Raw genomic sequence first — 24,198 nt, 5'->3', positions numbered from 1 at the left:
CTTCTGTAGGCACAGAGAACAATTAAAAGAAATTAAGATAATAGTTGTAAAAGATGGCTGTAAATTCTTTGACACTTCTCCCATTGAGATATGGAGTCCATGCCCCCCCCCAATTAAATCTGGGTGGGCCTGTGACTTCTCTGACAATTAGAGAGTACAACAGAGGTGACGTGTTGCAAGACTAGGTCATGAAAGTCCATGTAAGATTCTGCCTACCTCTCTTGAAATATTTGCTTTTTTTGAAAGTTCCAGCTCAGGATGCTCCCTCTCAGAAAACAGCTGTCATATTAAAGAGGACCAGTTCATATTTTTTTTTATTATAAAGGCTGTTTTATTAATTTTAAATTTTGGTCTCAACTTATAAACAAAGCACGAAGTTTTAGTAATAATTATAGTTATATAAGGGAATATAAATGTTATCAATCTTGAAAAGGTAAATATAATAATATAGCCCCCAAATCTACAAAGTCACATCTCCTTAGACACTGCCTGAAGTTAGTAAATCACAAAATATTGAAAGTTGTAAATATAGTGTTAAAATACAAATGAGTGGAAGTCAAGCGTAAAAGTAGAAAGCACTGATGAAGCATCAGGGATTTTTTTTAAGTTGATAAATCAAAAAAGAAATTGACAAAATACATGATTTAACATTTGTCGTGGTAACTATCAAAATAACTGAAAAATGGAAACTGTCAAAGTTTATTTTAACTTGGGAGAGGAAGAGAGATCTGCCTTTTCCATTCTAAACTTTTCTATGTGGGCTGGATTTTTATTAAATAGCCTAGATAATACTTCACATTTTTATAAAGTTTAACACATTTCAGCGCATAAGAAGCATAACAGAAATACACCAAAATATTAATAGTGATTTTTTTCCTGGATGGGAGAAATTCTGGGTGATTTTTCATATTACTTTTTCATATTTTGCTGGTTTCCAAATGGAGGACCAATTCATACTGCTAGACCATGTATAGGTGCTCTGGTCACCTGTCCCAGCTGAACCTACCTCTGAATACATCACAGCCCAGGTGTCAGATGTAAGAGTGAAGAAACCTCCAGGTAATTCTAGTCACCAACTGTTCAAGTTACCCGAGTCGTACGAGTCTTCCCAGCTGAGGTCCCAGAAAATGTGGGACAATCCCCTCTGTGTCCTGTCTAAATCCTTGACCAACAGAATCCATAAGCATAGGAAGTGAATGGTTGCTGTTTCATGGGGTAGTTAGGGTAGTTTGTTAGGCAGCAGTAGTAATTGAAACAGAATGATAAAATGAAAACTTTGCTTGAAGCCCTGAAAAGTGGCAACGTCTTAATATGGAATGTTGAAAGACGAATAAATGAATACCCTATAAAAAGCTTCACAAGGCAGAGTGGGAAGAATGGCTTAGAGGCAATAGCCTCATTTTCAAGGTTAAATCATTGGACAATGTCCCTGGGTTATGGGATTATTAGTATTTGACCCATAATTTAGGAAGGATCAAACGCTGTATTATTTTAATTATCCAAAGGTCAGTGTTCTGACATCCTCAGGCAGCTGGAACACAGCCATCAATCTACAAGTGTAAAAAGATGTGTAGTCATAAAAACAACAACAACAAAACAAATAAGATGGGGTGATGGATGAATAGAAAGAAGGATGGATAGATAGATGGATACAGCAAGTGTAGTGATAAGACAAGCACAATGAAAGATTAACTGTAGAATACAGATATATGAGAGTGTATTATATCTACTGCTGAATAACAAATAACTCCAGAAGTTAGTGCCCTGAAACATGCATTTATTATTTCAAAGTTTCTGTGGACCAGGAATGTGGGCAGGGCTTAGACTGGCTCAGTCTCTCACAAGCTTGCAATCAGCGCTGCAGCCATTTTAAAGCTTGACTAGAGGTGGACCAAGTTTATTCGGGAGGTCATTGATTGGATTCAATTTCTTGCAGACTGATAGCCAGAGACGTCCCTTGGGTTCTTGTCACATGGGCTTCTCCATAGGGCGGGTCACCACAATGGCAGCTGGCTTCCCCCAGAGTGATGCAGTGATGAAGCAAGAGAGAATGCTAGCCAGACAGAAGTCACAGTCTTCAGCAACCTAATACTGGGAACGATACCCCATCATGGCAGCTGTATTTTATTCATTAGAAGCAAGTGATTAGGTCTGGTCCACCCTCAAGGGGAGGAGACTGGATGATACAGGAGAACGTGGGGCAAGAGGATGGCCATGTCCCAGGTCTTGGTTGAGTCCCTGGGACACGCCCCACCAAGTTTAAGTCCTGGGTTTCATACAGGAAAGAATTCAAGAGCAAGCCGCAGGTGAGTAAAGGTAGATTTATTCAGAGAGTTACCTACTCCATAGACAGAGTGCAGGCTGTTTTAGAAGGCAAGAGGAAGGCCAAGAGATGCGGGAGTTGGGTGCTCAGTTTAAAGTAAAAGTAGACACACACTCCATAGACGGAGCGCGGGCCGTCTCTGAAGGTGAAGGAGCAGGAGGCCGGGAGGCGTGGCGTTGCCAGTTGTTATGTAAGTGGGAGGGTTACTCCAGCTGCTCTGGGGGAGGGGCTGGGATTCCCAGGAGCTGGGCCACCACCCACCCTCTGACCTTTTATGGGCAGCCTTGAAACTGCCCTGGCACCTGTGGGAGTGCCATTTAGCAGCTGTTGTATTACAGTGAGCCTGTACTGAAGCTCAAGGTCTACTGGGAGTTGAGTCTTCCACCACCTTGGTGCTTCCTGCTGTATCATTCCGATAACGGCTGTGCCCTGCCCCCTTCCCTCCTGCCTTGGGACTACACAGAGTCCTCAGTGCCAGAATGCGGGGGTCACTGGAGGGCGGGGATCGTCTTGGAAGGCCACCTACTACAGGGGGCCTGCTGTAAAATAAACATTTACATTTTAAATTTACATTATAAATATAGATAGATACATATCTCTGTATCTCTAAATCTATGTTCTATTCTCTGGGAAGCCATTGCGAACTTCAGGCTTTAATGTGATCAATTATACAAACAAGGCACCAGCTTAGAAGCACTGAGGCTTGTAGACAAGGAGAAAAGCAACAGTTAATATACTGTTGACTGAAATAAATGCACAGCCTAAAAGCTGAGAGTTATGTTTTATTCGGCAGACATTTCTGAGGACTCAAACCCCTTGGAGCCCGGGATGACAGCCTCTCAGATGGCTCTGAGGGACAGCTCCGAAGAGGTAGGGGAGGAGCCAGGATATATATAGGAGCTCTACAACACAGACCAGGCAGTCGGAGCATTAAAGATTACTGTTAAAGGAAACCAGGCATCTCAAGTTAAACAATGCAGTGCTTTTCTATGTATGGGAGGGAGCAAATGTATGGGCTCATTGAAACCATTCCTTTGACAAGCACCTAGCTGTCTAGGGCCAGTGTCCTGTCCTTCCACATTCTGAGTCCCCTCAGGGTGGCTGCAGAGGCCAGGCTGCCTGCTTGTCTTCACTGGGGGGCAGTGGCAGTGGCTGATGACTTGATGGCTTCAGCATTCTTTGTTTGCTGATGCAGCTTGCAGTATTTTTCGTTCACAATACAATGGAAGAGAGAGAGCATGCTCATGAGAGACAGAGCGAGACAGCGAGAGAGCGAGAGGATAGGTTACGTGAGGTTATGTAATGTTGGGGCAAGAAGTTCCACGGAGCTCACTGCTCCCGAGAGCACAGGTACAAGAGAAGCCAATTAAATAACGATAAACCACACCTACAAAACACTAGGAGCCAGACACCATCCTAAAGCCTTGACGCAGGGTAACAGATTTAACCCACACAATAAAACAATGAGAAAGTTAATATTACTATCCCCATACACAGATGAGGAAATCGAGGCACAGAAGGGGTAAACAATTTTCCCAAGGTCATAACATCACTCTTAAATCAGCGAGCTGAATTTATATCCATTCTTTTCAGAAGGCAAGGAAGCATGTGCTATGCTTTAGAAAGATTTCCAACTGAGAGAGCTCAAATCAAAAGCATTCTTGAGCTGAAGGCTATAAACTTGAGTTATCTGAAATGCTCCCTTATATGGAAAGCGGTAGTCTGCTGCTTCCCTGAAGAGGCGTTCCTTGACCTAGTCCATTCTTCCCTCTTAAACCCCTGACTTTCTGTTCCAGAACCCTTGCCATGGAAACCCGCCAAGCTGTGATCCCTATCTCAGGTTGTGAGAGAAAATACAGGACCCGGGAGAGACTGAAATTTCAGATGCACAACCTAGCCTTTTTAAAGTCTAAGAATGTCCCCAGTATTGCACGGGACATGTATGAAAAAGTATTCATTGTTTAGCTGAAAGTCAACTTTAACTAGACACCCAGTATCTTTATTTGCTCATTTGGCCACCTTATCCCTAGCAGAACCTTCTGCCCAAGCCCCTGAACCTCCCACACCCCTTCTCTTTGATTCCCCCAGGACTTTCCACCTTGCCACCTTCCTGCTTGAAGGAAAGACGGACTGGGGAGTCTAGTCTCCAGCTGCCAGAGGCTAGAAAGGGCTGGAGAATTGCTCCCGGCATCCACAATTAGCCTGGGGAGCCCATTTTCCCATAGCAACAATGATCTTAATGGCGGCTGGCTCCCTGGTGCTGCGGGCCCTAGAGTCCAGCCATATTCTGAGTTAAATAGGCTTTTGTCGACTGGCCTGGGAACCTTCTCATCATTTGTAACATTGTTTCCATGGGAAAAATGCGCCTCAAGTTCCAAACAACTGACTTACAAACAAACTTTTGGAACAAAATGCATTGGTAAGTTGGAGAAGACTGTAGACTCTCCCAGAGTCATTCAAAGGCCTGTGACTTCACTCCAAGATGTTAGCATCGTTTAGGACTACTTAGCATACCAAAGGGAGGCCCCTGGGTCTGCCACAGAAACTTTAATAAGCAAACAGACAAGATTGACAGATCTATAATAGACAAGCTGACTCTGCCTTTGATTGGCTGCCTGGGCCAGCATTTACATTGAATGATTTCCCCCTAATCAAACACGGGCCTTATCCGGACAGGCAGGACGCTTATCAGACTAAGTGGGTGGTTATTACACGGAGATGGCAGGTACTCTGTAGCTAATTGTACATTTAGGACCCTTTCACAGACAACCAGCCCGCCAGAGGAGAGACAAGCTGATTTTTTTCCCTCCATTGTCTGATACTTTCAGTGTTTCATTGGTTCATTCACCTTGATGAAAACAGAGCAATTATGCAGCTTTCATCTGCTTCTTTGAAAGGCATATGGAAAATTCTGCTTTCAGGAATAAAATGCTAATTCCAAAAAAGAGTACTTGAAGGCGCGTTCTGAGAGGCGGGCCCCCCATGTTGCCGAAGTGACAGGCGGCAGCGCCACATTTGCATAGCAAATGTGACAGGAAGGTTACTTAAGAGGCTGAAACCCGAGGAATAAAATGTATGGAGCCGCCTCACTTCTCATTAATTATTATTCGAAATGCAATGTAATGCCAGGAGCTAGAGGGTGCCAGGAGTCGAAGACGGAAATACATCATCATGTATTTAAAACCCTTTACGGAGTATAATAATAATTAAGAGATTATGACACTGCTGATCTTTCAGAAGCAGTGTGGCCACCTGTTCACGCCTTTATTAATCACCAGTCTTCTTCTTCCTTAACGCTGCACAGCAAAGATCATTAAAGGGAAGAATCCAAAAATGGAAGTACCGAGACATAATTTATATCACGTAGCAAAGTATATTAAAATGCATCATTTTAATTAAGACTTTCACTAGTAGAGAAAGTCATATTTTAGGTCTGGTTTATAGCAACATATAATTTGACTTAAAAGAATAGCAATGCCTATTTGTAATTATTATTGTTGATATTATTAATTTGCTCTAAAATTAGCTCTAAGAGAGTCTTTTTTTTTTTTTTTGCCTCTGAGCAGCAAGCAATCACTACGTATAAAAGTGTGTTTACTGGGGAAACACAGTTCAGAGGGATGCGTTCAGTCAGGCGTCAGCAGGCGGAAGGTACCGAGTATCTCAAGGGGGAGGGTGGGCGAGGGCGCTGTCTGCAGGGAAGTTTCATCCCTGTGACCAGTCGGCTGAGTTCCTGCCCAGGCAACTGGTGTGTGACCCTCACAGCCACTGGGGAGATGTCGTGGCACAGGTGATAGCAACAAATGCCTGGGAAGGAAAGTGGGAACTGCGCAAGTTACCTAACCTCCTTCAGATTCAATTACTTTGTTTTTTTCATTTTGCAGAATCTCTCCAAGCTTTATTGAAAATGTCCCAGTGGTCTTGGTTATTGTTAATTTAAAAATTTCGAGTTTGGAAACTGCTTACTAATAAATAAAAGTAATTGTTTTGTAGGTTGAATCACAAACTTGATTTTTATTTTCTTTTTTAAGTTAATGTAAAGTAAAATTGACTTTTGGGGGTGTATAGTTCTGTGAATTTTAATGTTACCAAACACAGGTTCAGCTGCTCCCCACTCAAAAGCCAGAGACAAGTGTTGGTTGGAAAGGAAAGGTGGCTTTATTTGGAGGTCGGCAGCCTGGAGAGAATGGAGACTTGTGTTCAAAAACCAACTCCTAAGATTCTGCTCAACCATGAAAGTTTTTAAAAGGAGAATCATTTGGGGAGGGGGTCAGAGTCCTCGTAATTGGTTGCTGGTGAGGTAACAGGGCGGTGCTCCAGGAATCCTGTGCTCAGCCTGAAGTTACCATCCTCCACCTGGGTGGGGTCCCTAGTTCCTGCAGAAGAGCTCAAGGACATTGTTTACGTATATGCCTTGAGGAGGACCCAGGACCCTGCCCCAAGGCTACACTATTGTTTCCTGACTGCTCCTCCTTTGTCTCTGCATCCCCTCCCTTTGTTGAATAGCAACTGTTTGAATCTGCCCCTTGGAACTCAGGGAAGGTCAAGGAGGCTGAATGAAGCCTATTTCCTACAAACAAGAAATGGGGGAAAGAGAAAGGATTTGTACCCTGGATGGCCCCACAGGGTCTTCCTCTACCACCACAATCAGGATACGGAACAGTCACCCCACAAAACTTCCCCACCCCTGCTAGCCCTTTGTAGTGACGCTTCCCCCATCCTAGACCCCGGCAGACACTGGTCTGTTCTCTATTTGAATCTACCATTTACTATTAGTTTTCAGTTTGTTTCTCTATTTTTCAACCATATTTCCACTTTTCTGCTTTCTTTAGGCTATTTGAACATTAGTAATGTGTTAATTTATCTACTACATTTTTGATTATATATCTTTTACTAGTTCTTTTTTAAACTATTTGTCGCTCTAGCAATTACAAAGTACGTATTTAAGTTTTTACAGTCCACTTAGAATCAATATATTGCCACTTCCAAGGAATTCAGAAATCTTACCACTATATTGGTCCCTTTACCCTCCCCCATTTTATGTTGTAATTGTGTTAAGTATTACATCTTTATACATCGACACCCAGTCAGACAATGTAATAACTTGTGATTTCAAGTCTCAGATATATTTTAAGAACTCAAATGGGAAGACTAGTCTATTAATTACCCAGATATTTACAATTTATGCTGCTCTTCTTTCATTCCTGATATTCCAGGGTTCCTCCTGGTATTGAGACAGGAGGGGAGGGGGCAGGGCACAGCCACTCAAAGAATGACAGCAATTTAACACCAAAATGGTGGAAGATTCACCTCCTAGTTGGCCTTGAGGATTAAGAGGTTTGACTTCTAGTAGACCTTGAGCTTCATTATATGCTCACTGTAACAGCCTGTTAAATAACATGCCCGCAGGTGCCATGACAGCCCCAAGGGTAACCGCAAAAGGCCAAAGAAAGGGCGGTGGCCCAATTCCTGGGAATCTCAGCCCCTTCCCCAGGGCAGTTGGAATGGTCCCACCTGCAGGCGTGTGAAGCTACCGAGCCCATAAAAACTGGCAACACCACGCCTAGCCGCCTTTTCACTCCCTCCTCTTTGGAGAAGGCCCGCACTCTATCAGTGGAGTGTGTACCTACTTTTACTTTAACCTGAGCACCCAATTCCCACACCTCTTTCCTTGCCTTTCTCTTGCCTTACACTCTATGCAGTGTGTGTCTCTCTAAATAAATCTACCCTTACTCAACGGTGGCTCGCATTTGAATTCTTTCCTGCGCGAAGCCAAGGACCCACACCTGGCGGGCACGTCCCAGGGGCTCAGCTGAGACCTGAGACTCAGCTCTCATGCCCCAGGTCCGTTTTCCTGCATCAGTATCATATCCCCAAAGAGTGGAGAACTTTCCTTAACAAATCTTTAGAGAAATTGTATTGGCAATAAATACTCTTAGTTTTCCTTCATCTGAGAATGTCTTTACATTACCATCCTTCCTGAAGGATATTACTACCCAGAATTCTTGGCTGATGTTTCTTTTCTTTCAGCACTTTAAAAATGTGTTGCATTTTCTCTCTGGCCTAAATAATTTCTGCTGAGTGTCAGACATTCTCTGAACAGCAGCATGGGGGGAGCTGCTAGGTTTGCTTATCGCACTTCCAAGCAGCTGGCTCAGAGGACAGCAAGCACAAATGGAGTAAGACAGTTTATTACTTAGCATAAGCAAGATCAGCGTGGCGTCACTCTGCATCCCTAGTCCCGCAGAATGACACTGAACTTGATGGGACAAATGATTAACAACATGAGCAGGGCTCACTCATGGAAGAGTCAATACTAGACTGTAGCTAAACAGTCTTATTGCCTGCAATTGTTTCTTAAGGGGAGGAGGCAAAGTGGTCAGTCCAGGGAGGTAGATGAGGACCTGGCTTATGGCAGCCTCTTGCAAGCTAAGGAGGCAAGTGATAGTTCCTCACAAGGTTGCCTTTGCACCATGCTTTGGGAGAATCATAGGATGGTCCCCCTAAGGCTTATGTCAAATTATGGTCTAGCCCTGCCTATGTGGTCTACATGGATACATGCAAGGTGACCAGAGCACCATGATGGTGCTGTTCCTCCACAATGAAAAATCGTCATTCAAGTCAGTGTAATATAAGTAATGTGTTGTTATTTTTCTGGTTGCCTTCAAGACTTTATCTTCAGTTTTAGTAGTTTTATTATGATGTGTCTGGGCATGGATTTCTTTGGGATTAACCTGTTCAGATTTCACTAAGCTTCTCAGATCTATAGGCTTACGTCTTTTGCCAAACTGGGGGGGGGGTGGTCATTGTTTCTTCAAAGTTTACCTGGAATTTATTCTTTCTCTTCCATCTGTGGGACTCCTACGACCTCACACCCTCCAATCAGAGAAGAAAGTTTCCCTTTCTCAGAGTTTTAGGCACTTAGGAGTCCTGCTCCCTTTGTTGTTACTGCCACCACCACTACCACTGTGGGTCTGTCTGGGGACTGAGATGAAAAAGAACATCATTCAAAAGTCCACAAATGACAAATGCTGGAGAGGCTGTGGGGAAAAGGGAACCCTCCTACACTGCTGGTGGGAATGCAGTTTGGTGCAGCCACTGTGGAAAACAGTATGGAGATTCCTCAAAAGACTAGGAATAGACTTACCATATGACCCAGGAATCCTGCTCCTGGGCGTATATCCAGAGGGAACCCTACTTCAAAATGACACCTGCACCCCAATGTTCATAGAAGCACTATTTACAATAGCCAAGACATGGAAACAGCCTAAATGTCCATCAACAGATGACTGAGTAAAGAAGATGTGGTATACTTATATGATGGAATACTATTCAGCCATAAAAATGACAGCATAATGCCATTTGCAGCAACATGGATGTCCCTGGAGAATGTCATTCTAAGTGAAGTAAGCCAGAAAGAGAAAGAAAAAATACCAAACGAGATCACTCATATGTGGAATCTGAAAAAAAAAAGAACATAAATACAGAATAGAAGCAGACTCATAGACATAGAATACAAACTTGTGGTTGCCAAGGGGATGGGAGATGGGGAGGGACAGACTGGGATTTCAAAATTTGTAGATACTGACAGGCATATGCAGAATAGATAAACAAGATTATACTGTATAGCATAGGGAAATATATACAATATCTTGTGTTAGCTCACAGTGAAAAAGAATGTGACAATGAATATATGTATGTTCATGTATAACTGAAAAATTGTGCTCTACACTGGAAATTGACACAACATTGTAAAATGATTATAACTCAATAAAAATGTTAAAAAAAAAAACATTAGGAAGATAAAAGGTAAAAGTGGGGGTTTTTCCTGCTGCCTCTGAGTGATCCACGTTCCTGCTTCTTGAACCAGACCTGGAAGTCATCTCCCGGAGCCCTCTGTGGGTTCCAGGCTACCTTGGGCCCAGGACTGGAAGTCCAGGAGGAAAAAGCTCAGCATCACTTTGGTGGTACTTAAAATTCTGGTCTTCCTCTTTAATCTACCTTCTACTATTTACTTTACAAAGCCTTCAAATAACTGCTCCATGTAGTCTGTCTAAATTTTGTAGCTATGATCAATAGGAGATACAGGGTAGAGTGTGATTAATCCATCTTACCTGCAACCAGAACCCTCAGCCTCCATCTGCCACTTGAGAACTGAAACCACCTATAGGCACACAGCTTCATTGGATTGAGAGTGTGATCTTACTATTCTATGAAATTCTTATCCAGGAAGATGAGATTGAATATAACTTTGTGATTGTTTCAGAGACTTCCTGAAAATTCATTGATGTCAACAAAAGAAGACTCAATCCTCATGAAAGTAATGATTCCTTTCTCAAAATGACAGGTCATTCAATGGGCTTTTTACATGAAATGATTGTTATTCTTCAAGGCTTGCTTCAAAACCCTCACCTCACTGTTCTCACCAATTCCAAACTATTAATATATCACAAACTATGTCTAATCTTAATCAGGCCCCAGCTGCAGCACTGATTTGTCTACCTTAAACCAGACTTTGCTTGATCAATAGATTATTATGGTGGTGGTTTAAAATTTTTTTTCTTTTTCAAAAAAAATTTATTGAAGTATAGTCAGTTTACAATGTTATGTCAATTTCTGGTATACAGCAAAATGTTTCAGTCATGCATATATATATATACATATATTCATTTTCATATGCTTTTTCATTATAGGTTACTGTAAGGTATTGATTATCGTTCCCTGTGCTAGACAGTAGAAACTTGTTTATCTATTTCATATATGGTAGTTAGTATCTGCAAATCTTGATCTCCCAATTTGTCCCTTCCCACCTCCTTTCCCCCCTGGTAACCATAAGTTGGTTTTCTATGTCTGTGAGTCTGTTTCTGTTTTCTAAATAAGTTCATTTGTGTCTTTTTTTTTTTTAGATTACACATATGACTGTTTCTGAGGTTGATGGCTGACAAAAATAGTCTTGCGGGGCCAGAGTAGCAATGAAAAACCCTTAACAATACTTTCTACTTTCATGGTAATAAAGCAGGTGAGACAGATTACTAAAGGTCTCAACGAGAGTTTATACCTCACAAATGAGAGACAAGAAAACTGCCCAATTCATTGACACATACTAACCTTTACTAACTAGAATGTTCCCTGGATGTCATTCTTCCAGCATTGCCAAGGAGAGTTTTCTACATTTGTTTTGCTTTGTGACACGTGATACAGAGAAGAAGACAATTTTATTTTTATATGTCTGGTTCTCCATTCAAGAACTTTCCTATATGACAGTCATATGGTTAACTCCCACCTCCTGGGTCTCTCCAAAGCTCCCAGACACCCACCTCAAAGCACAGGTTAACTCCTGTTCGCTTCCTCATCAAACCAATGCTCCTTGTTTTTCTGTGTGCAAACCCATCACCTGTTTTGTAGAGAACTGAGCCATAATTACTGTATGCTTGAATTGTAAATGCCACACACTAGTGTTTTAATATCGGTATGTGTAATTAAATAAATATGTCTAAACTAAAGGAAGAAAAATAACCCATTCAAACCTTACTCGAGTTTGTTTACAGGTAATTGTGCCTGTCCTCCTTACTTTGCCTAATTTCTCAAAGGCTCTTTTCTCCCATTTCTGCTTTCTATTTTAAAGAGGACCGACACTTTAAAAAATGACCATGTACATGTCATGCTACACAGGGTGTAATCAAGATGTGAGGTGCTCAGATTTTTAAATATTTGTCTTTAAAATTTGGCTTCACAGTGTCGAGATGTTTGCTGTACTTGTAAGAGTCATGTTGCAGATTTGCCTTCTACTCTCGTTTCATTTCCCTAACCCAAAGGCTCCACTCCTGTTTGATCACCTCCACTCTCCCTCAACTCGTCACCTCCATCAGAAAAGACTGGTATCTCCTCTCACAGAGATGCGTTTCTCCTTAAGTGTACCGAGATAAAGCTGCGTACAGTAGAATTTCGCTTCAGGGGAGCTCACAGTGGGGAAAGGATTTGTATAATTCCATCTGGAAGGGGACTTTATCTCTGTTCCCCGGGCTTCTTATCAAACAAATTCACTGGGCTCTTCTGTACAATACTCACATTTCCCCGTTGACAAATCACTTCGATACGCATCCGATCCTCACCAGGACTGCTTGAGACAGGCAACAGCATCACTGCTCCTCTTGAACCAGTTTGGAAACTGAGGCTCACCCCAGAAAGAGAGCACCATGAACTGTGTGCTAAACCAGGCAGCTCTCCCATGATTGCTTTTTAATTGATTCATACATTTAGTTTTTCACCAGATATCCTCTGTACTCTTAGAATGTACTCGTTTCTGTGCTAGGTGGTAGACCCCGCTCCTGTGTCGCTCCCAGACTCCTGAAGCAGACAGATAAGACACCTCCTTTTAGAATCTGAGCAACAAAATTTTTTGGCTTAACTGACTTTTTATTTCCAGATCAAGCCCAGTTATATTTCAGCCTAGCCCAAGTTGCATTGGAAACTAATGAAAGGAGGCAGAAATAGTCACAGACTGGGGCTCAAGGGATATTATGTACTAAATCTGACTCAGCCTTTATGCCTTTAGACAACTCCGTTGCTTTCTCCGAGCCTCAGTTTCTCTAACTTTAAAGAGAAGTGTTGGACAAAGGGTATTGATAACACTAAGAATCTGTCTTTAAAGATTCATGTTAATTGGCTCTTAGGAGCTATTCAAAGATACACTAGGTCAGTGACTCTCAGTGGGGAGTGGGGGCTACATCCTCCAAGGTGGGGGGGTGTCAGATTCTCAGAGTTGTGGAATTCGAAAAGGCACTCTAAATATTATAACTGAATATTTCAAAAAGGAGAGAAACCTATTGATTTTATATTGCAAACTGCAGAATGCAAAGTTAATGGAGTCTTCTGGACTGATGAGAACATATATGCAATTTTAGAGTTGATATAGGGTGGGAGGGTTGCAGGAATAGCAAACTATCTGTTGACCTAAAGAGTCCTGGTTTGTTTTTTTTAACTGAAGTATAGTTGATTTACAATGTTGGGTTAGCTTTGGGTGTACAGCAAAGTGATTCAGTTATACATATATACATATATATATATACACACATATGTATATGCATATATATATATATTCTTTTTCAGATTCTTTTCCATTATAGGTTTGATACAAACTAACTTATTTACAAACTGGAAACAGACACACATAGAAAGAGTCCGGGGTTTGAAGAAGTGGTGATGCTCCGCTTGGCTGCAGACCTTTTGGCCATCCCATTACCCCCATGGAGCCCCTGGTGGGTTGTAGCGGGGGGTGACACCCCTCCTCCTTCCTCCAGGTTCCTGCTTGTCACATGGGGGGAGTGGGGGATGGATCCCATTCCTCTCTGCATTGAATTCCTGACTGAATTACTGCCTGATTACCTAACGACCGTTCACCTTGTTTCACTGTCATCCTTTACAGACAATTTAATTTGAGTTTTGATCTCCATATTGTGCTTCTTTTCCTTTTTTGGTCTCCCAACTTGTCGATCTCAGCGAGTGTGCCCTTGCTACCCGACCCCCTCTTTATTTAACCCGCTTGTTCACCCTCACCGTTTTTCATCTCCGCTTCGCCAATTATCATTTGGTTGCCACCCCCTCCCCCCGCCTAATCCGCCGCTTTTGTTTATCTAGCATTTATCCATCCAGATCTTTCTGTCATATTCTTGCAGATTGCTAGACCTGAGCATCGATTTTCCCCCTTTTGCTTGAGAAAACAGTTACTAGCTAAATGATGGTGCTTTTCAAGCCTCCCCTATGAGAAGCCCACAAATTATCACTGATCAAGGACTTTCATTAAGGGCATCATTAAGCAAACACTATTCCTTTAATACACCCGAAATCTGTCTTTCCCAGAAGAAAGGTGTGGGGAGGGGGGGCAGGAGGAGAAGACTGGGGCGATTCTGTTGCTAAGTTCTTCACACCAATGCGGCAGGAGGAGCAGCCCTTCATCTCGATGGGGCCTGCTCTGGTCTCCGCACGAGCACATAACTGGCAGTGACATAAATCAATTTTTTACGGATTAACACAGGCTTCCGTGCAGAAGACAGGCAGGGCTCCTGGTGACTTGCGTCTGAAGAATGCGCCCGATTTCTTTTCTTGCCCCCTTTAAAATTAAATAAATGCAGAAGCTTGGAGTTGAAAGTCTCCTGAATGCTGGCAAAGCTCTGTTGAAGGCAGCAACTCGCCACGCACTGCTGAACTCTCCGTGGTCCCAGAAATGCCCCTCTAGCCACTTTCCAAACCTCTGTCTCGGTGGCACCCTTTTGAAAAGCCATTGTTTCTATTTCAACTGCTAAATGTGCCCACCGACTCCGCATTTTACCCCTTTGAAGCCCAGCACAAAGGAGAAAGCTGGAGGGAGGAAAGCACCCGGGAGAGGCCGCCCCACAGCAAACACCAGACTGCCAGCTCCCTGCCTGGGCTGGAAAAAATCAGGAAGTCCAGGGGGAGCCAACAGCGTGGGCTTCTTTTTCCTAAAACTCCAGCAGGCTTCTCTCTGCCCAGACCAACTTTTGAAATGGAAAGGAGAGACCAGAAAGAGGGCATGATTCACAAAGAAGAAAAGCCGTGCTTAGGTGATGATTTTATTTCCCAGATACACCTTTCCTGCCTCATTAAGATACCTCTGCAGTGGATGAAAGTCCTTGGCATCCAAAGCAGGTAGTAATGGCCCATCAAGAGCTACCATGTCAGCTTCCTAATGCCGTATCAAAGGCTTATTGAAGAACACGGTCATCGTGCTACTCTCGCTGGTTTTAAAGAGTTACATGAAGACAAATGAAATGTCCCTTTCCTTCATGCATTTCTCCCCAACCATTTCTGACGATATCTTTCATGTATAAATCATACTTCCCTGATAGCCTTTGGCCGGGTCTATCATATTAACAGTGGGACTGAGACAAGGCCGGAGGTCTGAATAAGGCGTTCTGTTCGTTTCAAGATGCACAAACGTGTTCACAGCGTATTTACCCTCAGAGAGCAGCGGGCTGTGTGCACGCTGCAATTTTACGGGTGCTGGAACTTGGGATTTGCAGAGTAGTCAATGTATTATTGGAACTGTTTCTATAGATGTAGTTGTGACTATGCCATTAGCAACAATAAAATGGAAAAGCCATGCTTATAGAGGTTTTATTCAACCCAAGCTTGAGTGACCTTTGGCCTCTTGGTCCCCACGCAGTAGCGGAGGTGTTAGAGCGCTGTAGCTAGACATGAGCAGAGAAGGGGAACACAGGCCAAATGGCAGGAAACCATACATCTTGTGAACAACAGGGGTCCTTGGACAGACCAAGAAAAACAGGAACCTCCGGACTGATAAGTAACCACACATTCTGGGGTGAAGAGTGTCCCGGAGGCAAAGAAAGGGGGACAAGACAGGAATCTGCACCATCCGAATGTAGCCTTTTGCTCACCATGACCTCCATCTGGATGCAACCTTTTGTTCATTATGACCTCATCTGACTTCCTGATCAAGACTAAATAAGGACGAAAAAACCTCCCTCCTCCCCACCTGGGAAGGTGGAGCTGGGATGAAGATCAGAAAAGATGACCCCAAACCCCTCCCCGCCAATGAATATTCTGCCCATTCATTTTTACACCCATATAACCAGCTTGCCAGAGACACTCGGGGCAGCTGCCCACCTGGGTCTGCCCGCTCTTTCCTTGAAAGCGTTCTGTCTATCCCTTAGTAAATCCTTGCTTTGCTTTCTTGGCCTCCGTGTCTCATTTCTGAATTCTTTCTAGGATGAGACAAGAACTATCTTGCTGACAACAGAAGCAGTTTTGCCTGGGTGCGCAGACTGGGAGGCTCAGCGCTCCCGACACGAGCAGTGAGCCTGAAGTCTCTTGTGTACTAAAGAGTGCCCCATCCCCGCCCTGCCTGGTCCTCTGGCCCTAGGCTTTGAGCCATCTTTGGCTCCTTCCTATTCCTTGCCCTCTGCTTTTCATCAATTGCCATGTCCTGTTGTTCCTATGTCTTATAGACCCTTCTGTCTGCTCCATCCTCTGTGGCTACTCCACCCACTTGTTGGACACTATCACGATCCCTCTGAGGGTCTACACACCCCTGCTGTTCTACCAGTGAGTGCAGCTGTGCCGTCCACCCACCACATCATGGTGGGGTGCCTACCCTGAGACACAGCCCAGATTACAGGCGTCCTTACTCACCGCTTCCATGGCAAAACGCTGGAAGGCTTCAATTAGTTTGCAGTAAGAAAGCACTACTGCCTTGCGCTGGCATTCAGAGTCATCCTCCAGACGGCCCACCAGTGCCTCGGCTTCACACCGGCATTTCACTTCTACTCCCCTTTGTGTATCGTCTCTTCATCCAAACTAAGCTGCTTGCTGTTCCCCATACACACAACAGGGTTTCCAAGCCTTGGCTCATTGCTTAAGCCATTCCTTCCCTCCTTCACATCCTGCCCGCCCCATGCCTGCATATCCACCTCCCAGTCCTCCTTCAAGACTCAATTCAAAGTTCAGTTCCCCCAAGAAGCCTTCTGTCACCCACAGCCAGGGGTGATTGCTCCTTCTTCTGATCGCCGCCCCCCTCCCCAAGAATACTTGCTCCTTGCCTTGTCGCTGTTTAGCCTGTATTCAAGTAATTCCTACTTACACATGCAACAGCATTTTTTTTAATCTTCAAAAATTGTCATATATGCTGTGGGATTCAGCAGGCCAGTGAGCGGGCAGTAAAAGAATTTACCAAAGACAAAGAATGACAACAGGAAAAGAATTTATTAGATACCCTGCCACAGACAATGGTGGACCGCACAGATGAGCGGTGCCTGTGTGAGCACCGAGGGGCGGTTGTCGGGGTCTTTTATTAGGGAGAGTTACGGCAGGTACCAAGGGGTCACAAGGTGCATGATCAGCTCGTGCACAAGTCTCTGACTGGTTGACACTGAGATAGTAGGGAAGGGAGGGAGTTATGGAAGGGTAGGGCTACAGGACTCTGGTGGCGGCTGTGCCTGGTGCCGGGGGTCTGGCTTCTGGGTGTTGATTATTATCTAGGGTAGTTAGTTCAGCTAAGGCAGGGATGTATTAGGGAAGGAATGTTCTTTGCTATCTTTAAAGGGCAGCAACTGGGTGCCTGAGGGGCCTTGGAGCAGGAATCTGCCAGATGTCAGTGCACTCCACAATATAGCTTAATTCACACGACCTTAACAACTCTGTGACATAGGTAGGCTATCCTAGCCCTATTTTACAGATAAAGAAACTGAGGCTTAAAATAATAAAATGACTTATTCAAGTTTCCTCAGTCCGGCAGAGTCAGGAGTCGAATCCAGGTTTACTCCTCCAACTTTAAGTCTTTCTAACTCCTTTTTGTTGGTATGAAAGAAGAAAAATACAGTCCAAGTTTCTTTTTGATAAGAGAGACTTTTTAATTTGGATGCTAATTAGTTGTTTGATTCAATTCAAGTACCTGTCTCCTCCCTCTAAGTGATTTGGGTGTATAATACCATAGGCTCAGTTTTAAACTGTGGGTTCTTGGCAAAATTTGTTCCTGCTCTGGTCTTCACTTTCCTAATCTGTGAAATGGACATAATTGTGCTCACTTAGCCAGGACCAAAAGGAGCATATATTTGCTAAGCACAGATGCAGTATTCAACAAACATCAGAGGACCAGTCACCACCACCTTTTTGTTTATGTGCCCTGGGAGTTCCTGGGGGTCAGAGGACTTCATTGCAATGTTCCATCCCCTTTGGGATATGGGGAGTGAGGAGATAAACCCCCTTACCCCGCCACCAACTTTTACCTGACTTCTGTCCTAGAGTAAATCAATGGAGCAGATTGTTTTCTGACCTTTTCTAAGTGAGATGTGCTCAGAAGTGTCCTGAAGAGCCAATCTTCTTTTTCAGAAGCAACTTCATGCAAATGGTAAGTCTTTGCTCATAGGTCTGACCAGAGCACACCCAGGGCTAGGAGCCAGTCATTTGGATTTGATGCAAAAGAATAGTCTGTGATAGGGCCACGTTGTGGGGACTTGCTAATTTATCTCAATCATCTAAAGAGCACAGTGCTCAGCAGGACATGGGCTGCTTGGCCGCGTAGCACGCTCTCCTCTTAATCCCCTCCAGTCTCCTCCTACTTTGTCCTAGGCTCTTTGACCTCGCCAGTTCCCAGGACACCAAATGATTAATGTAAAGCAGGAACAAATAACAGAGACAGCGATCAGGGGAAAACAGGGTAGGATTTTTTAAAATTTATTGTTTTTTAAGAAATTTTATTGAAGAGCTGTTGATTTACAATGTTGTGTTAGTTTCTGGTGTGCAGCAAAGTGATTCAAGAACATACATGTATGTGATACACACACACACACACATATATGTAACTGTGTAAAGTAGATGTAGACAAATATACATGTATGTATTTATATGAATGTATGTTAGCATATATGTATATGAATATGTTTTACAGTTACACATATATATATCTTAGGATGGCTTTAAAGTACAGTATACATACAGAAGTATAAAAACCACTGAATTATCAAAGTGAACACACCCACGGAACTCCACCCAGGTCAAGAAATAGAACATTACCTCATGTCCCCTTCTAATCACCACTCTGTTCCCCAGGGAAGATTAAGAAGGGGAGAAACACCTAGAAGGCCATCAGTGTAGAAGGCAAGAGACAGAGCAGTGAGTAGGAAGTGAGCATACGGTTCTGAACGGCGAGGCTGGTCTCTTTCTTGGCACACAGTGACCAGAGCACAAGTACAGTGGCGGCCCGCGGGAGTGGGCTGAGAACTGGACACATCGGCAGTGTGACTGCAGACAAGTTACCGCCCTTTTCTCAATTTTCCCCACTGGGAGAAGGAAAACAATCATGTCGACCTTGAAAGGCTGTTGTGATCATTACGTGAAATCACGCATTTATGTTTTCCTACATAAACCTAGTAGGTGCTCAATGAGTAGGAGCTGTCATTTTGCCATCATCATCTTCGGGGAGTCCAGGTGATGCAGCGGAATCCCAGACCCAAGGCACGTGTGCTGCTGAAGGGGTCGGTGCTGGTGACCTTCAGCCACTACAAAGAGCATGTTATTTGAGCAACCTATTTCTTTGCTGTTTATTTAAACCATATCAAGTGTTTTGAGTGGAGAGTGCCTCGTTCAGTTCGGAAGTTGGGGCTGCACTATAACAACTGGTTTGTATATTTTATTTAGCAAGCAATTATCCTTATTAATTGCCAAGAAAAAAAGGTTTCATTCTATTTTACAAACATTGTTATTTGAGGACCATGTCTTCAGGGTGACACCTGTAAAAACAACACAGTGACCCTTCTACACACTTGGCTTGTTTGACATCTCGGAGATTACCTCCCTTTATTTCAGCAGGCTTCGGCTCCAGCGCTTGACGGTCCCCTTCACTAGAGCTTTAATTGCCGCCCCAGCTCTAATCTGTGTCAATAACAGGGGCCGCAGGAGGTGAAGCCTTGTGGCTGCGCTCACCGACAGACTCAAGGCCGGTTCCTACACACGTCCCTGACAACCGGGCTACAGATGCCCAAGAGTTCATTCGACCTGCTTCATCAAATAACCGACATGTTTCTGGGCAATCAAGGCCCAATCTCAGCTCTGCCACTTGCAATTAGTTCGGACTGCAGACAAACATTGAGCAGAGACGGATGGCTGTTCCCCACGGGGAGGGCTGCCGGAGTCCTGCAGGAGTGTTGGGGAAATTGGAGAACACAGAGGGTCCAAGGGCTGTGATGGGTAAACTGAAAAAAGTAGGGGGTCATATTCAGAATGTCTTCCTCAAACCATTTTTGTGAGTTGCTCAGATGTTGTTCTGCCATCTCTTTTTAATCATATGTATTATGTTGGCTTCAGAAGCATGTTACCTAATCTGTTCTTCTAAAGAACACAGCAGCAGGTGGGGGTGGTGATCAGTTCAAATCCACTTAAAAAATTCATGTCAATAATCATGGCCTCCTTTTTCAACAAATGATGCTGGGGAAACTGACCATCCACACGCAAAAGAATGAAGTTGGACCCTTACCTAAAACATATACAAAAATTAACTCGAAATGGATCAAGGGCCTAAATATAAGATCTACAACAACAAAATTCTTTGAAGAAAACAGGACAAAAGCTCCACAGCATTGGGTTCGGCAATGATTTCCTGGATATGATACCAAACGCACAGGTAACGACAACAACAAAAATAGACGAATTGGACTTCATGAAAATTTAAAATTTTTGTTCATCAAAAAACACTATCCACAGAATAAAAAGGCAACCCACAGAATAGGAGAGAATATTTGCAAATCAAATATATGATAAGAGACTAATATCCAGGTATGTAGAGAACTCCTAAAAGTCAACAACAAAAAAACAAAACAACCTGATTCAAAAATGGTCAAAGGACTGGAATAAACATTTCTCCAAAGAAGACATACACATAGCCGATAGCACGAAAAGCTGCTCAGCATCACTAATCTTCAGGGAAGTGCGGATCAGAACTACAGTGAGATACAAGCTCACTCTCATCAGGATGGCTACTATCAAGAAAGCAGAAAACAACAAGTGTTGATGAGAATGTAGAGAAATTAGAACTTTGTGCACTGTTGGTGGGAATGTAAAATGGTACAGATGCTGTGGAAAACAGTTTGGTGATTCCTCAAAATATTTAAAATAGAATTACCATATGATCCAGCAATTCCACTTTTGGATATATACTCAAAAGAATCGAAAACAGTCTTGAAGATATTTGTACAACTAGGTTCATAGAGGCATTATTCAGAGTAGCTACAACATGGAAGTAACCTGTGTCCATTGACCAACAGGTGGATAAGCAAATGTAGTCTGTCCACACAGTGGAATATTATTTAGCCTTAAAAAGGAAGGAAATTCTTACATTTAGTACAACACGGATGAATCTTGAGGACAGCATGCTACACGAAATGTCAGTCACAAGAGACAAATACTGTTCCCACCTATATGAGCTACAGAGAGTAGTCAAAATCATAAAACACGGCGGTTGCCAGCAGCTGGGCATAGGGGAGAATTGGGAATTGTCATTTTAACCATTGTGGACTTCCAGTTTTACAAGATGAAAGGAGTTAACAGGGACGGATGGTGGTGATGGTTGCACAACAGTGTGAGTGAACTTAATACCACTGAACTGTACACTAAGAAATGGTCAAAATGGTAAATTTTATGTTATGTGGATTTTACCACAATCCAAAAAAAAATTTTTTTGAATAACCAAGGCCTCCATGATCCTTTGCTCCAAGCCTTCCAAAAAGCACTGGGGAATATCTGGTAGGGTGCTTCTTGCCCTTAAAAGAAACCAAAGATATGTTCTTTACTTTCTGGCTTCCTTTTTACAATGCCCAGCATTTCCCCACCATCCAATTCTGTCTCCTCTTTGGGCCCATCCTACCTCGAGGCTCCTGTGGGCAGCAGCCCCCGTCCTCTTCCTACGACCTGTGGTCCTGACTCTGCAGAGCCAGATGTGCTGGGCTTTGCAGCCAGGGCAGCTTGGAGGCTTCTCTTCGTAAACTCTGATATCCCTGGCAAACCTTTGCCTTCTACAGAGACAAGATTCAGCTCATGCTTCTGCCCCCTTCGGAAGCTTTCCTGGGCTTCTGCGGGAACACTTGATCCTTCCTCTCCTTGCTGCCACCTTTACACGACCTGGAGCCCAGCACTGTCCCCTTCACGTGGGAATGGATTGTTCATGTCTTGGTCTCATACTCGTGACCCCCTAAAGGATCAAGGCACAGATTTTGTTTTCTTAATTTTAAAATTTTTATTGAAGTATAGTCAGTTTACAATTCATCAATTTCTGGTGTACAGCAAAATGTTTCAGTCATACATGCACATACATATATTCCTTCTCATATTCTTTTTCATTATAGCTTACTACAAGCTATTGAATAGAGTTCCCTGTGCTATACAGTAGGTCCTCATTGTCTATGTATTTCCTATATAGTACTGCATACCTGTTAATCCCAAACTCCTAAGTTATCCCTTCCCCCTTTCCTCTTTGGTAACAATAAGATTACTTTTTATGTCTGAGTCTGTTTCTGTTTTGTAAATAAGTTCATTTGTGTCATTTTTTTAGATTCCACATGTAAGTGATATGATATTTGTCTATCTCTGTCTGACTGGCTTCACTTAGTATGGTAATCTCTAGGTCCACCCATGTTGCTGCAAAAGGCATTATTTCATTCTTTTTATGGCTGAGTAGTATTCCATTGTATAAATATACCACCTCTTCTTTATCCAGTCATCTGTCGATGGACATTTAGGTTGTTTCCATGTCTTGGCTACTGTAAACAGTGCTGCTATGAACATTGGGGTGCGTGCATCTTTTCAAATTTGAGTTCCCTCTGGATACATGCCCAGGAGTGGGATTGCTGGGTCATATGTTAAGTCTATTCCTAGTCTTTTGAGGAGTCTCCATGCTATTTTCCACAGTGGCTGCACCAAACTGCATTCCCACCAGCAGTGTAGGAGGGTTCCCTTTCTCCACAGCCTCTCCAGCATTTGTCATTTGTAGACTTTTGAATGATGGCCATTCTGACTGGTGTGAGGTGATACCTCATTGTAGTTTTGATTTGCATTTCTCTGATAATTAGTGAAATTGAGCACTTTTTCATGTGCTTACTGGCCATGTGTATGTCTTCATTGGAGAATTGCTTATTTAGGTCTCCTGCCCATTTTTGGACTGGGTTTATTTTGTTGTTGTTGTTGTTGTTATTAAGCTGTGTGAGCTGTTTGTATCAGGGCACAGTTTTTATTGTTCTCCTCCACTTCTTTAGTTTGGAGCCAAGTGCCTGGCACATATGAGGCACACGGTCAGCCCCTAGACTGATGAATGAATGAGTCTCTGTGCTGACCATACACCATAAAAAAATGTCAGTTGCCTGCTTCTTTTGTCTAATTTGTCTCACAAAAGTCATCATAATCATTTCAATTTCTCCTACATTCAACCTAAAGTAGAAGTGTGTTTAACTGATTCATCTACTTAGATTAAAAATTAACCTGAAAATCCAAACCAAGACACACTTCCAGTAGCCCTCCTGCCAGCCTCTCTCCTCTCTTACCAACATTACTTCCCCCTTCCCTCCCAGCTCTCCCAGTGGGCAAGCTAGAGCCTAGTCTTCTAGGCCCATCACAGTCTTTGACTTTAGATTTGACTGTGTGAGTGTATGTTTGCAGGGCTGGAACATAACATTCTACTCCCACCTTAGCTGGGCATTTAATGTTGCCCTCTAACTAGCCCCCAAACTACTTATCCAGCTTCATATAACAGAGCTCCCTTCATTACATGTATCATCTGTTTTCATGCCTTCATACTTTTGTTCAAACTGGTCACTCCTGTATCTTCCTTCCCTGCCCTTTTGACTCCCTGCCATCTTATTCAGGTTCATACCAACCTCTAACGGTACCTCCACCTGGACTGAGCTGCCTCCTTCTCTGTGTGCCTACAACGCTCTGTCTGTACGTCCCCGAGTATGTGTGTCTTTCGTACCTTGCAGCATTACTATTTGTGTACTCGCCTGCTACCTGCACGAGCCTTCATTAATTCTCTGCTCCCTGTTGGTATCTCTAGTACCAGTCTCAAGTGGGCACCCAGTGAATGCCTGTTAAACCAAAAAGACCCATAATTTGTCCTCCAAATGTCATTTTCTTTAACATAGATTTTAGGAAAATTAAGATGCACTTAGATGAAATCAACAGGTTGTAACTTTAAAATAGGCTTTGTCTCTTAACTTTTTCTGAAGACAGTTTTACTTATCAAGAGAAAGTAGGTCCATCATAATCGGCTGGGAATTCTTTTGTAAGTTTTCCAATTAGTAAAGATGTCGTTAGCTGAATCACACAGCCCTCATTACTTGATCATATATGACAATGAC

The sequence above is a fragment of the Camelus ferus genome, chromosome X (assembly GCF_009834535.1).
Source record: "Camelus ferus isolate YT-003-E chromosome X, BCGSAC_Cfer_1.0, whole genome shotgun sequence".
Lineage (NCBI taxonomy): Eukaryota > Metazoa > Chordata > Mammalia > Artiodactyla > Camelidae > Camelus > Camelus ferus.
Note: the sequence above shows the minus strand (reverse complement) of the source record.